Genomic DNA, 15,855 nt, shown 5'->3' on the forward strand with positions numbered 1-15,855 from the left:
TTTAAAATTAACACAGACAAATGAAATTGGAAAGTTAGATCTACTATCTATTTCAATTGCTTTAGTTCTGTTAATGTGTTTTTTCCAATGTAGAACATTTGGTATGATATAAAAAAAAATACCTTAAACTTTCACTTCTGATATATTATTATAACACCAGTACTGAAAAAGACATGCTAGTATATTATTGTAATATGTTTCAAATATAATCATAATTTGATTCGATTTGTTTATAAATAAGTGCTTCACTCATTAAATTCATTAAAACTGAGAATGTTTACAGGTAATTTCCAATTGAGTTCATGTTTTATTTGATGTTTTATGTGATCGTGCCTAGCTTCCATTATTGCAAGATTCGTTTAGAACAAACTTCTATTAAACGTAAACCAAACATAGTCTATTAATCTGTAACCATGGTTATCTATATTGACAATTTTCTAAAAATTCTATCATCATCTATCCGTCTACTAATTAACAATTGTTGAAGTATTTATGGACTACCCGACAATCAGATAGAGACAGGTATGTCATTATGTGCGATTCTTCCATTTTGTTAAGCCATTTTCATCATTTTTCAATTATTCACCATAAATGTATTATATTTATAATTTTAGGAAAAATGAAACATACAGTAGAGAGTGAAGTATGTTACAATTTTTGTACTAATAATATAAACATGAAATGAATGCACAGAAAAGGGAAAATTCATAATTTCACATGAATAGGTTTGAAAATATTTCAATTTAAATACTGTTTTTTGTGAGGTTTAAACACATTTTGACAGATGTTTCAAACTGTTATGAGCAACATATTATATGTTATGATGAAATCTTTTGTTGTGCATAATCAACATGCATGATATGCATTTTATTTAGGAAAAAACTAGAGAAACTATAACAGAAATTAAAGATTAAACCGAACCTTTAAAATATTATTTACCACACAGGGATTATTAGTTTAAACATATTTTATTGTCCAAATCAACCAAAATGGAACAAGACACTAGTTTTGAAAATAAGAACGTCTTTTTCATTACCTACAAATATCAAACAACTGAACTAAATAAAATTCATATGAGTAACATCATAAACAATATTGATTTGTAGACATGAATAAAGGCAACAGTAGTATACCGATGTTCAAAAATTTTCTGTTTGGGAATCCCTATTATTAGAATAATTTATACTTATGCAAACAGTAAATTCTATAAAATGACTATATAAAAGATGTTCATTATAAAACTGAAGTATTAACTAATTACAGAAAACAACCGGATACATTACATAAACCGACAAAATCCAACACAAAAATAGACGCACCCGAATTAGTATAATGAAATGAACAAGAATTTAAACGACACGGACCATCGTTTTCTAAAAGTCGAGGTGACCGTAACTGTTTTCGATAAATAAAACCAAATAGGATATTTTAATCTGGGAATAAAAAGTCTACAACTTTTTTATTTTGAAGCATTTATAGTATTGTTTGTCATTTAATATGATTCTATCTACAACATTTAATTATCTATATTGCTAAATGTGTCATATGTAGAAAGGGGATTTTCAAAATATTTCTGTTTAAATTTCAATTGAAACATGTATAAAGATAGATCATTTCAAATGTTTATATCGAGATAATTCTACATTTTAATACTTGATGGAATAAAGGATTCTTGATAAAGGGAAAATCTGTCAGGAATATTACAGAGTAATAGTAGTTTAGATGTTTCTTTCATGAAATGCGAACGTTTTGAAATCCATTGATTGCCCTGTAGGATGTATTCAATTTGAAGAAGAAGAAAAAACTGAGATTAAATTCATTATTGCGATTACTTATAGTAAAGAGTACTAATTTTTTTTATAAATATATGTGTTAAACGAGTTTTTTTTTTCTATTGTGGGTTTCTGTATATTTGTTTTCTTGAGTTTTGTTGAACAATTTGTTACATGCATGATCAGCAGTTTTCTACAGGGTTTCAGAGAAAAAATACTCGAAACACTCAGGATTTTCTTCCCTATGGCATGCGTAGCCGTATCCAAATTTGGCATAACCTTCGATCTTCGATATTTTTCTATCTATGAGTTGATTGTCCCTCAGGTATTTTTCAACCCTCTTCGAATTCATCATTCAATGTTGACTCGGCCTTCCTACTATTTGAAAGGAATGTCACCGATGAGTCTTCTGAACACGAAACGCGCGTATGGTGAAACAAGTTATAGGGACATTCCGTTTTGAATTTTCCTCGGAGCTCAGTATTTTTGCGATGTCACTTTTTTTATAAGCTTAATGGTATCTTTGGTGAGATTATTTTTAAACCAACCGAACAAATGTTAAATAAGGCGGAATTTTCATTTACATGGAAAGAAGCAACAAAGTATTATCAACTTAAATTGTAATAAGGCAATACAGAATTGGTAAAATTATTTTGCCTTTTCTTTTTTCCCTTAGAAATAGTGTTTATTAGACGTATTGTTTTCTATTGTGCTTTTTAACTTTTACTTTGGGAGTTGTTTTTTGCTGACAACAGAAGGAGAGTTTTTGTTAAACTCACTTAAACATACAACAAATAAGGATTTAAAACATTAGTAGTAAAGAATCCTTTTAAGGACCGATATATCCACTTCTCAACTTACTGTGATGTCATCTCGTCAGGTTTTTGTTATTATACGTATATGCTGTTGCTTGTCTTTTTCTTTCTTTTGGTAGTGGCATTGTCAACATCTTATTTTGGACTAATGAGTCTGAATATCCCTGTGGTGTCGTTTGCCTTTCTCTTATATAATAGTTTCTCTTATTCTTCGTCAATTTATCCCTTCTTTCACGTATTGTATAAACAAAATTAATCAACGTGTAGTTCGTTTCATCTCAGTTCTTCATTGGTTAAAATCGGATTATTACGTCGAATTTCCTTGCTTTCCACTGAATTTCCTGTTGTGACGGCATGAAAAAAGGCGACCATGCCTGATGACGTCACATAGAAAGAACACATCTTTTTGCAGATCATTCGAAAAGAAGGAATACGTTTGCCTGCATATTGTTTGAAAATTATTAGAGAAACAGATTCGACACCGAATCTCGTGTAATACGATATTTATCCACTCTCGACAGTTAAATTTTAAATTTGAAAATTTAACTGTCTCGAGTGGATAAATATCGTATCACACTCGATGCAGTAGTAGAATCTATATTTATCGTTAAGATATAACTTTACTTAAAACAATAATGTAGGATAAAATAAACACTTTTTCATTACACCTTCATCTAACTTTAGCCTTTACCGTTGGTTTTCCAGTTTGAATGTTTTACACTAGTCATTTTTTGGGCCCTTTGTAGCTTGCTGTTCGGTGTGAGCCAAGGCTCCGTGTTGAAGACTGTATTTTAAACTAAAACGGTTTACTTTTATAAAGTATGATATCAAGCCAATGAAATAAAGAGAATAACCAAAATAAGTTTCTTGTCAACTTCGCTACTCATCATAGATACCAGGATTAAATTTTGTATATTACAAGTCATATTTCAAGCAGTTGTGAAAATCCGCGTACTGTTGCTTCACGTAAAATCAATGAAAATCATTTAGTTAAGACTGTTTTTAAATTATCTTATAAAAGAGATATTTTGCTAATTTGAAATGTTAACATTTATTTTTTTAAATAAAAATAGTCGTTTCGTACTGAATACTTTTAGGGCCATGCTTGTTAACTTTATTCCCCCCCCCCCCCATGCGGCTCTTTGGTTGGTATTGAACCTAGAGCTGGCGTAACCTATTCTTCTATGTGCCCTTTTCATAGAAAAATTATAGTGACAACTTTTTGATGCATGTGTTTGACTTTTTATTTGTAACCGTTAGATGAATTTAGTTCATAGACTAGGGTCTAGTTTTGAAAGTACCCTATGACACGGCCTATAATATTTCCAAACACAGACTTTATGGATCGCGAAGAGCTATCCTTTGATACTTTTTGAACTGTAAATAAAAGTGTTCTAAGGTTATCCTAACCAGCCTAGTTTAATTTATATTTTATGTCCTATATGAAAGCATTCTTTCATTTTCTAGATTAAAAGAAAACATATGATTAACATTTTATGTTACGACTATAATTATTATTTTAACGATAATAAAACACAAAGTAGAGGAAAAAATTTAAAAAAAACATCATTCATCATCAATTTGTTGTGTAAATGAAATATTTGTACTAAGATATTAATGATGAAAATTTTTAATACTTAAAGTTCTTTTTCAATTTGTATAATTCAAAAAACTTTACAAAGATAAGTCTAAAAAGGTATCAATGCTCTCAAGAGTTATGATAATCATTGGAACATCGTGTGTACATCGTACAAATGCATATATGCTGAATAATTAATTTTCCAAAATCCCAAATCATAATTCCTAAGGGTTGACTAGGTTGTAAAAATCTGGCCATTCCTTGGACTTTTACCGTTCCGGCAGTAGACGTTCACTTAGTGACCAGTCTTATAATTTTGTATATCACACTCAACGTGGCGTAGGAATCAAGACAGTAAGAAGACCAAATCAAATACTCAGTTGTAGAGCTTTAGAACTGAATATTCCAAAAAAATGCAAGATACGGGGTAAAGCAGGGGTTAAAATAAAGGCAACAGTAGTATACCGGTGTTCAAAAGTCATAAAACGAATGTGAGAAAATAAATCGAGGTACGCCAACATACATTGAAACGAACTGTTATATTCCTGACTTAGTACAAGGCATGTAAAGAAAAAATGATTTTATGGCTAGCTAAACTTCCCGCTTTAAATGGCAATATTAAAAATCCTAGATGTTGATATATCAGAATAACACGGGAAACTCTACACTTAACAACGACACAGGGACGAGTTTTCGTTCCCTATTGTTAATTTTCGTTTTTTGGATGGTGATGTTCCTTTGGCACTATATTATGAGGTTTAAATTTCATAACTCTTTCGCTATGCCCGTGTCGTCTGTTGTGTTGTTTTAAATTTTTAAACGAACGTAATATATGTAGTAAGTCAGAGATTTCGTTACTACAAATTAAATTATTCTTCCCAATATGTATAGATTTGGTTGTACCTTTTTTCCAAACGGGATAGCACATCATAATTTGTACGGAGAAGTTGTTTACCGTGCCTGAAAATTTAGAAACGATCCTGGTACACTTATCAATCGTTCAAATAAACTAAAAGTTTACCAACTCAACACAGCCATTAGATCTTTGAATAATGTGATTGACAATTTAGTTTTGGATGCGTGATTTTTTTTTATTAGTTGTTAGTACATTTGAACTAGCTGTGAGTAGTTGTGAGTACTCTTAGATCTGTTTAGATCCCTTTTTTGTTGGGATGTACAAGTGCTCGGTCACGTCAACTCTATGTTGTTTAGATTTTTTTTCAATTCGTATCCATCTGATGATTTAAGCCTTTTCAACTGATTTTTATAGTTCGTTCTTATGTTGTACTGGTACACTACTGTTCCTTGTTAGGAAGAGATTCGAATCCCGCAAACATTGCTTATTGTTGAAGGTCACACGATGACATACCACTGATAATGTCTGATTCATTTGGTCCCTTTTAGAGAGTTATCTCATACCACATCTTCTTATATCTATTTATTGATTGATTGTTGGTTGCTTAACTTCCACAGCGTGCATGCAAGTTTGTCACTAGATATATAACAAACAACTTACAATCAATTATTTCACCTTTACAAATTGTATTTTGTACATGAACTGTAAGATAAATGAGATAAGACATTTTTTTTATATTTTTAAAAATATGAAGATGTGTTATTACTGCCATTGAGACAAATATTCTCAGTTACCAGTGACCAAGTTAAGTAGTTTTAGATTACAATAATCGTCCGTTATGATATTTGATGCTGTAAAAGATGAAAACAACACGTAATAAATTGCATGCATCCAAACCATTTTTCTCGGTTTATCATCATCAGAAACGATCAAAGCCGATTATTTGAAAGCCAAGGATGTATAAGAACCGAAACATATATATTGTGTCTTGTATACTATTATTTGTCTGTTTGTCTTTTTCTTTTTTAGCAATGGCGATGTCAGTTTATTTTCTATCTATGAGTTTAACTGTCCCTTTGGTATCTTTTGCCCCTCCTTTAGTTACGTTTGAATTTATTAATAACAAAAGCAATTTAAGAACCACACAAAACAGTAAAAAAGATGTTATTACAGTGATAAACGCCTTTTATCTTTGATAAATCAATTAGAACACATGGCTTAACAGACCATGAGAGCTTTTACAATCACTTTGCATCCGTTATTGTCGTACGTCACCTGTCATAATCTACGAAACACCTAATCGAGAAGATACCAAAATTAACCTAACCTAAATAGTTCTTATGGTATCTACTTAAAAAAAGTCTATCCGAGGATTTGATTGATCACAAACGGAGGAGATGGCAATTGGTCCGTTTTAAGGATTTATTGACTTGGAAGATTAGTTTATCTTTTGTTTTATTTGCAGAAGCTATAATAGATAAAGAGAAATTGTAAATAATAATTCAACATGACCGAGATTGACTACTGATAGGCAACCTTGATCTCGAAAGATGATTTTCTTTTCTATTTTAGCAATTTTTGCGCAAACAATAATAGTTAAACAAAATTGTTCTCCGAAATTAAATCTACAAATCAGTCGTCACGGGTTAACTTAAAAATGTACATTAACTGCTGAGAAGTTGGAAAAAGCAAACTAAGTCAGCAAAATAAGATCTGCATGAACAAGTTGTCACACTAGTATTAAGATGTGTTGCCATTAAATGTTGATGTTTTTGTTTTATGTTTCTTTAATCTCAAAGACTTTAATAGATAGGTATAACTGTACGCATTAAAATGATCATCCTAACTAAACCTACAAAAATGAAACTAAACAAGATCTACAACTAAGCAAATATAACTGATTGTAATAAGGGGAAAAATAGTATAAAAAATAGCATATTTTAACAATTGAGCGCTCCAGGCTCTTTTTTGTAACCTTATGAGTATGTTTATTCAAAGAATCGATAAAATAAACATAGATCGTGCCAAAATATGTGATTGTTATAAACAATATTGCTGTAAAAAATCAGGAAGTATTTGAATTGTCAATATTTTCAATTAAATAATATTGTTTTTTCGTTGTTTTTTTTTAATATTCTTTGATGTTGGTAATTCGGACTTTATTTTTGTTTATCAAGCACACACAATATCTGCTTGTATGGAATATTGATAATGTTGCATTCAACATTATTCAGCCACTACTTATTTTTTTACATTTGTTTTGTATCAGACCAATTAATTAATAGCAAGCACCCCTTCTATTTGCTACAATTGACAAGTAAGTCGAAAATGAATTGTTCCTCTACGACACAAGAATGTCTCTGGCATAAAAACTAACAGAGAATTATTGAATCTCTCGAAATGTAACTGAAATCATCAGGCTTCTGGCTCCTAAACATTGGTACTAAACCTATTGTGTCTGTTTGGGTTGTCACCCATTTTTTTTCAACATAGCGGAGAGGTTTAAAAAGCTATCAAACCAGCTTTAACCAACTATTTACCAGAATACGCCTGTGCGTTCGAGTTTGTCAGTTTTCATGGACGTTCCATTTTTTAATTTACTTTGGAGTTAAATATTTTTGTTATACTTTTTTTTCAAATTGAATTGCAGCAACATTACAAGTTGACTCCTATCTATTGAAAAAATAGCCAGGTAAATCCGCAGTTTAATGGGTGTTTTTCTTTCAGAGGTGCGAAAATAAATCCTTGGTTTTCTTTAGTGTAATTTCAGTACAGTATAATGAAATTACATACGATTTCGATTTGAAATATTGTTTTAAGATTTAAATCAACTATTTGAATACTTCTTATTATTAATTGTTTCTTGAAAGTATTTCAAGATGAAGTGGATATTTAAACTTAAATATAAAAGAGATTTATTAATCGTAATTGAAAGATCTGTAATTTTGAAAAGACGTTCGAACAATAGAGCTGTGTCGGATAAAAATCGACCTTATACAATTGAATGTCAATACATCTGTCAACCTTTTGTCGATATGCACAATCAGTATATGTATTATAGTTTAAGTAATAGACATAATGGATACGCGTCGGATCGTTTAAAAGATACTTCTCATCCTCTCAATATTTTAAACAAGCATACGTTTATTTGTTGCAGCTACATACTATGAATGTTGAATTATTCAAAACACTATTTTTTTGCAACTCAGACAAAGATAGCAATAGTCGGAATAGGCCCTATTTTGCGGGAATTGATTTTCAGTGCTCTTTTTCCTCACATTCCTGTTGACCTAACAACTGTTAAATACTCGAGCACCATTAATGAGTTATATGTAATCACAACACGAGTCTGACGTACCAAATTATAAGCTTAGGATCTGGTGAGTGTTTTAATCAGTAGATAAAGACAAATAAATATGTTGGTTGTGTACAGACATGTTTAAGGCTATGTATCAGATTTTATTGATGACCTTCATATCCAATTCATAGTGAGGCCTTCAACACGGAACATTTGTCGTTTGGTCAAAGGCGATAGTTGGCTGGCACAATCCAACATACAATGAACCACATATTTCAATCAATATATCAGCAATAATTTAAACCAATGACCACAGTGTTCTTGGTATACTGCAACTGGAATATGATTTTTTTCAAATTTACATATACCAGTAAGCCTGAAGTCTGGTGCGAAAGTTTTGCAATAAATTCTTATTAGTATTTTTCAAAAAGTTTAGATTGTCGGGTGATATAGACACGAGAAAATTGTCGCGTGTTATTTCAATTTGTGATCAGTGTGCAGGAAAAGTGTTCATTGCTTTTGGCTTTTAATAATTACAATTAAATCTTTTCTGAATATTTGATCAAAAACCATTTGTGGAAAGTGCAACATGAAAGTTTCTTTTTGAAAAAGTTTATAACTAGACATGAATACAAAGAGTATTTATTACTTCCATATCTGTAAATTGAAAAAAATGGCCATCACAGATATTTCTGTTCACTTAAGTGAATTGTAAAAGTCATTAGCCTCAACGCTTGCATATAACAGAGTATCTGTTTCGGTATATCGTTTATTTTAGTTCAGTCACTTTTGCATATGTTTTGGCTGTGTTAACCACCTAATTGGTGGTCTTTTACCGCATTTTGCTCTTCGGTCGGGTTGATGTCTCTATGAAGCATTCCCTGTTTAATTTCTCAATATTATACTATCTTTGGGATGAGTATAATTTTTGTAAAAGAGGGACGAAAGATACCAGATAGACAGTTAAATTCATAAATTGAGTCATCGTTGAAAATGAAAAATAAAATAGACAAACTAAAGTACACATGACACAACATGGAAAACTAAAGAATAAGCAACACGAACCCCATCAAAAACTAGAGGTGATCTCAGGTGCTCCGGAAGGGTGGGCAGATCCTGCTCCACATATGACACCCGTCGTGTTGCTCACGTTATAACAAATCCGGTAAATAGTCTTATTCGGTAGGTCACATTCATGAAAGGGAAGGGGATTGTAGTTACAACGTGAGGAATATATCCGATATCATCTTTAAAACAACCAACTCGTGATGGCGTCCGTAAAATTTACGAAGGGATGATTTCAACTATCACCATTTGGAATTCTTGGTTTAATAGCTTCCTTGTGAGTAGCAACCCTCTATCAAGAAAATTATGATAGGAAATACAAGTAAGGGAATATCTTATCAATTGGGAGATAATACCCCGTATGCAGGTGCTGCTTGAATGTTGCTACGTAGAAATGGAAAGTTCACAATAAGAAAGCTGAACTCATCTCTTTTGTTGTAAAGTTTTGTTTTCAACCGACCCTCATTGTCAATTTCTAGATGTAGGTCAAGATATGAGGCCTACTCAAATGTATCTGTAGTATCCTTTATCTTTAGTTCGTTGTATTTGTAACTTAGTGAATAAAGAATTTGCAACTGCATCGAGAATATAGATATACAATGTAATAAGATATAATACGTGAATACTGAAAAATATTAAAGGAGGAATGCAAAATTAATCTTGTTTCACCTCAAGTTGTTAAATCGGAACGGTAAGATGTGACAATACATATGCAAGCTTTATTTATTTTGATCGTTTTTATTTATAGCTGGTGTTTATATAAAAATAAAAATGTTATTGAGTGTACTCAAATTGCATAAAAATCAATATAAAAACAATAGTGTATATTTAACATGTTTTTTTTTTAAAACAAAATTACTAAGTTTTCGTCTGTTAGTTTGTAAGTTAATACGTATAGAATCATAAAATTGTCTAATGTATCATGTACCTTATGATGTAATCAGGTTCAGAAGAGGGTACTATCACTAATGGGTGTTTAACAATCTTGGGTACCAATGAGAGAAAAGGCATCATAACATTTTATAGTTTTATAATAATAATAGTTAATATTTCTAATGCGATGTATTGGGTGTTTTAATGCTAACGGTTGAATAGTGAGACGGTTTACCTTATATTTCACACTTTCACACTTGTTTGAATACTTAGTACATGATTTTATCTATTAATAACATAATGTTTCCGCCTAGATTCATGATAAATATTTTGAATACATATATGTAACGGTTTAAATTGTACAAAACGTGTCATTTTATAAAGGCAAAATTTGATTGGTTTAAAACCTACTGTAAATTCAGAAAATTATTGCGTGCATTTATTACTGCGATTTTGTCATTTTTGACAAAATGCGATTAAATCTTTTACGATTTTGAGTAAAAATCCTGTTTTAATTATATAAAATATTTCAAAATACGTTTAAATTATTGCGATTACAGATCTGTCGAATTTATCGCAATAACAAACCTTGCAAAAATTTCTGAATTTACAGCTACTTGTTATATTGTTTCGTCCTTTAAATGACTAAGTGAAGATTGCGATGTTTCTTTGAAAGTGAGTTGGTACTGTAGAGTGTTATTCTGCAGCTAAAATGTAATTATGTAATACCCTAAAATATAATGGTCGTGCTGACACAGCTAGTTTGCTAAAGTCCGGTGATATAAAACCACAGTCTAATGGTCGTGATTATTTGTCGCAACCGGCTAAAATGTGGACTTTGTAACCTAATATTTGGTTATCACACATTTGTTTTTAATAACAGTTATCCCCCTTAAATACATTTTGAACAACCGTAGTGTGTTTTATATCAAAAACGCCATGATATGTATAAAAAAATTCTCGAAAAAGTCACTTGAATGTTTATTATAACAAATATAAAGTCACGTCTGGAAAAGATACTAGAGGCAAGCTAAATGAAAAGAAAACTGATCATAACTTCTTTTGACTTGGATTGTAAAACTAATATTCTTTATTTCTTTCTGCACACAATCTGATTTTGTAATAAAAATTGTACTCTAGACGCGCGTTTCATTCATAAAACAATACATGTTACGTTGGCGTTTTTATTTCCAATGATTTCAAAAATATATGATTTCTACACACTTCCCATCGAAAAAGGAAGATAATAAGTACTTTTGGTGCAAAAATACTACTTCCGGTGTCATATAACAATGTTTGTTATACTGATTAGAATTTTTTTTCTGAATAATGATGCTTGAAATAAAAGAAAACTAGAGGCTCTAAAGAGCCTGTGTCGCTCCCCTTGGTCTATGTGAATATTAAAGGAATCAGATGGATTCATGACAAAATTGAGTTTTGGTGATGGTGATGTGTTTGTACATCTTACTTTACTGAACATTCTTGCTGCTTACAATTATCTTTATCTGTAATGAACTTGGCCCAGTAGTTTCAGTTGAAAATGTTAGTAAAAATTTACAAATTTTATGAAAATTGTTAAAAATTGACTATAAAGGACAATACCTCCTTAGGGGGTCAATTGACCATTTTGGTCATGTTGACTTATCTTTAGGTCTTACTTTGCTGTACATTATTGCTGTTTACAGTTTATCTCTATCTATAATAATATTCAAGATAATAACAAAAAACGGCAAAATTTCCTTAAAATTACCAATTCAGGGACAGCAACCCAATAACCAGTTGTCCAATCCATCTGAAAATATAAGGGCAGATAGATCTTGACCTGATAAACAATTTAATCCTATCAGATTTGCTCTAAAGGCTTTGGTTTTTGAGTTATAAGCCAAAAACTGCATTTTACCCCTATGTTCTATTCTTAGCCGTGGTGGCCATCTTGGTTGGTTGGTCGGGTCACGCCACACATTTTTTAAACTAGATAATGATTGTGGCCAAGTTTGGTTAAATTTGGCCCAGTAGTTTCAGAGGAGAAGATTTTTGTAAAAGATTTACGAAAAATGGTTAAAAATTGACTATAAAGGGCAATAACTCCTAAAGTGGTCAACTGACCATTTTGGTCATGTTGACTTATTTGTAAATCTTACTTTGCTAAACATTATTGCTGTATACAGTTTATCTCTATCTATAATAATATTCAAGATAATAACCAAAAACAGCAAAATTTCCTTAAAATTACCAATTCAGGGGCAGCAACCTAACAACAGGTTGTCCGATTCATCTGCAAATTTCAGGGCAGATAGATCTAGACCTGATAAACAATTTTACCTCGTGTCAGATTTGCTCTAAATGCTTTGGTTTTTGAGTTATAAGCCAAAAACTGCATTTTACCCCTATGTTCTATTTTTAGCCATGGCGGCCATCTTGGTTGGTTGACTGGGTCACGCCACACATTTTTTGAACTAGATACCCCAATAATGATTGTGGCCAAGTTTGGTTAAATTTGGCCCAGTAGTTTCAGAGGAGAAGATTTTTGTAAAAGTTAACGACGACGGACGACGATGACGACGACGACGACTACGGACGACGGACGCCAAGTGATGAGAAACGCTCAAAAGAGCTAAAAATGGCTACTCCATCGTAGAAATTGCCACGATCATCCCACAGACTCGAAAAAACCAAGATTGTTTTCATATTAGTTTTTAACTTGGGAGATAATTTGCTACTGCCGGTTTACAAAATGTCATTTCCAGTTGATATGAGAGAGTGATCCACAATGATTCTGAAAATTTAATGATATGGCTTATTTGAACGTTATCCTGAAATAAATGATATAACTTCAAGTTAAACAAGTTTACTTCCGGTTGACCTTTGTCGAGATCATATGTCGTCTAGCTAAATAAATAGTTGTTTAGTAATTTCTAAAATTTTCAATTGTCTCCATTGCGATGACATTTTGTGGTGCATAATAAAAGGACTCAGAAATAAATCTTGATAGAATAATTCATTGCAAAAAAAGTAATTGTGGTTTTGTTTAATTAATATATCTTTCATGGCATGATCGTTGTTTTTTGTATTTTCACAAAAACCTAGCACTTAAAAGTTTTTTGGTCCCGCATATATGGTATCCAGTTTTTTTTTTTTTTTTATACCGTACTTATTTTATCATTCTTTGTTTTAATGCGTAATGCCCATGGACAAGAACTACATGCAAATTTGAAACGAAACAATAAATAATGCAATAAATGAGTTTGTTCGACATGGAAAAGGGCTGGCACTTCTTGACTGTAACCACGGCATATTAGCATGGAATTGATCTATAAAGTGCATAGAAATTGTCATTAGTTATAAAATTTCACTTAAAATCTCTGAAAAACAATTTCTTATCATTTAAAGTACTAAAAATTGTTCATTGAGCTTATTTCGGATCCCGTTTTGTGGAGACTGTAGATTAATATAGCATAATATCGAATTATTGATTGATAAGGAATGTTAACTGTTTGGCATTAAATACTATGTGGCATGTCGATATGTATTCTTTTCCTTTTCTTTTAGAAATTTTAAACGCAAAAATGCCAGACTATTACTTAGAAAGAAATTCCTATACTTGCAATTAGCATTTTGGAAGTGGCAGTTGATCTATCGAGCAATATATTGAAAAAGTCGATAGTGCATGTTCTGCATATTTTTTTTACTTACTAAAAGCTATGACTAAACAATAGGATTACATTTTTTTAAAAGTATAACATGCAAATATGTATTTTGAATATAGGAAACGTAACTTATATTCATGTGTTTATCAAATATTGTCACTGAGACATTCTAACGCAACAATTTTAATTCGTTTCTACATGTGATAATTTTATAATTGTTTTCTCATCATCCACAAAAACTCAGGACACGACTTTTCGAATATTTATCCACTCGACTTTCAAAATGGTGCGCACGACTTTCAAACTGTTCAGCTCCATATTAAAAACTGGTCAAACGTCTTAAAAACTTATACGCACCATGTTTAAGCCTAGATACACGACTTGCAATCTCTTAAACAGTCTTTTCGATTTTTAAGTATTTTCATAGAATACGGTATTTGTTATCAAATGGTTTGTTTTCATGTGTAATAGCGTTTGTTTTTGTTGCACTTTGGTGTTCCTGATTTTCCTTTGTTTTCCTCTTTTAATTGTGTGTTTCCCTCGGTTTTGATTAATTAATCCGGATTTGTTTTCTCTCTATCGATTTATGACTTTTGAACATCTGTATTTTTTTGTTGCCTTTAATCATTTATTTTGTTCTGTTTGCAAAATATCATGTATCCTTTTATAATTGATGGCGCATGTTACGACAAAAGAGATGATTTCATCTTCCTAATTGTGAACTCATAAAGTCAGCTTTTATACGCTGTTCTTCATTTCATTTACTAAATTAGTGATTTAAGGGTTCATTATTTCGAATACTATGATATCGCATGCTTAAAATTATATACCTTTATTGATTAAAGAATTATTCATGAAAATGGGGCACACATAACATTATTTTCTGTAATAAACGTATTTTGAAAAATCCGTTCCGTTAAATTTGTGTAGATATTTCAAACTTGCTTTAATATGGTTTAGGTATTAGATTGCTTGTGTTCAGGCACATAATTACTATAATTCGTTCGCGATACCTTTCATTTTCAGGACGTTAGTTGGCAAAAGTATTCTAGAACATATCTTAAACTGCAAATTGAAATTGTCTTATGATAGGAATATGTATTATCTCGGAAGGTATATTCATATTCTTAATTCAAGCTTACTATTTTTTTCTAAAATACATTCATATAATTGTCATGTTTTATTGTAAATATTATTGTGATATTATTTCATATAAAGATATCAGCGAAATAAGAAATACAAAGGAGAGATTAAAATTAATACAAGATAAGTTGAAATCATCCTATCGTAAATTATACGTACGCTATCAATTGTAAACTTTCCATAACTATGTATCAACATTACAACAGCACCTGCATACGGAGTATTTTGGGCTTTGATTTCCTAAAATGGGGCTTGCTGCTCACAAGTAAGCTATAAAACCAAAAGTTCCAAATGATGAATTTGAAATCATCCCTTCGTAAATTTTACCGAAGCCATCACGAGTTGATTGGCCGTTATTAGATATCTGTTTCACAGATGAAATCGGATATGTTCCTTATGTCGTAACTACAATCCCCTTCCCTTTTCACGAATGTGACTACCGAATTGGACTATTTACCTGGTTTGAAATAACATGAGCAACACGACGGGTGCCACATGGAGAGCAGGATCTGCTTACCCTTCCAGAGCACTTGAGATCACCCAATTTGTTTAGTGGGGTTCGTGTTGCTAAATCTTTAGTTTTTGATGCTGTGTCTTGTGTACTATTATTTATCTGTTTGTTTTTCTTTTCGACATGGCATTTTCAGTTTATTTTCGATCTATGAGTTTGACTCTCCGTCTGGTATCTTTCGCCCGTCTTTTGCACACCATATATGATAATTTATGGAAACATTACAAGTATTTGACTGAGAAAACTTTTCTTTAGTTATTTTTAATATTTAAAAGTCTACTGAAATAATGCAAAGG

General features: G+C 31.3%; 1 protein-coding gene across 1 annotated transcript in view; it reads left to right on the top strand.

Moving 5' to 3' along the window:
* The first annotated feature begins 480 nt into the window (after positions 1-480).
* Positions 481-15,855, top strand: part of LOC143068095 (uncharacterized) — a 48,609-nt gene continuing 33,234 nt past the window's right edge. Inside the window, exon 1 of the mRNA XM_076241865.1 lies at positions 481-522. The gene's annotated coding sequence lies outside the window, so the exon portion shown is untranslated. The remainder of the gene's footprint in view (positions 523-15,855) is intronic.

The sequence above is a fragment of the Mytilus galloprovincialis genome, chromosome 3 (assembly GCF_965363235.1).
Source record: "Mytilus galloprovincialis chromosome 3, xbMytGall1.hap1.1, whole genome shotgun sequence".
Classification (NCBI taxonomy): domain Eukaryota; kingdom Metazoa; phylum Mollusca; class Bivalvia; order Mytilida; family Mytilidae; genus Mytilus; species Mytilus galloprovincialis.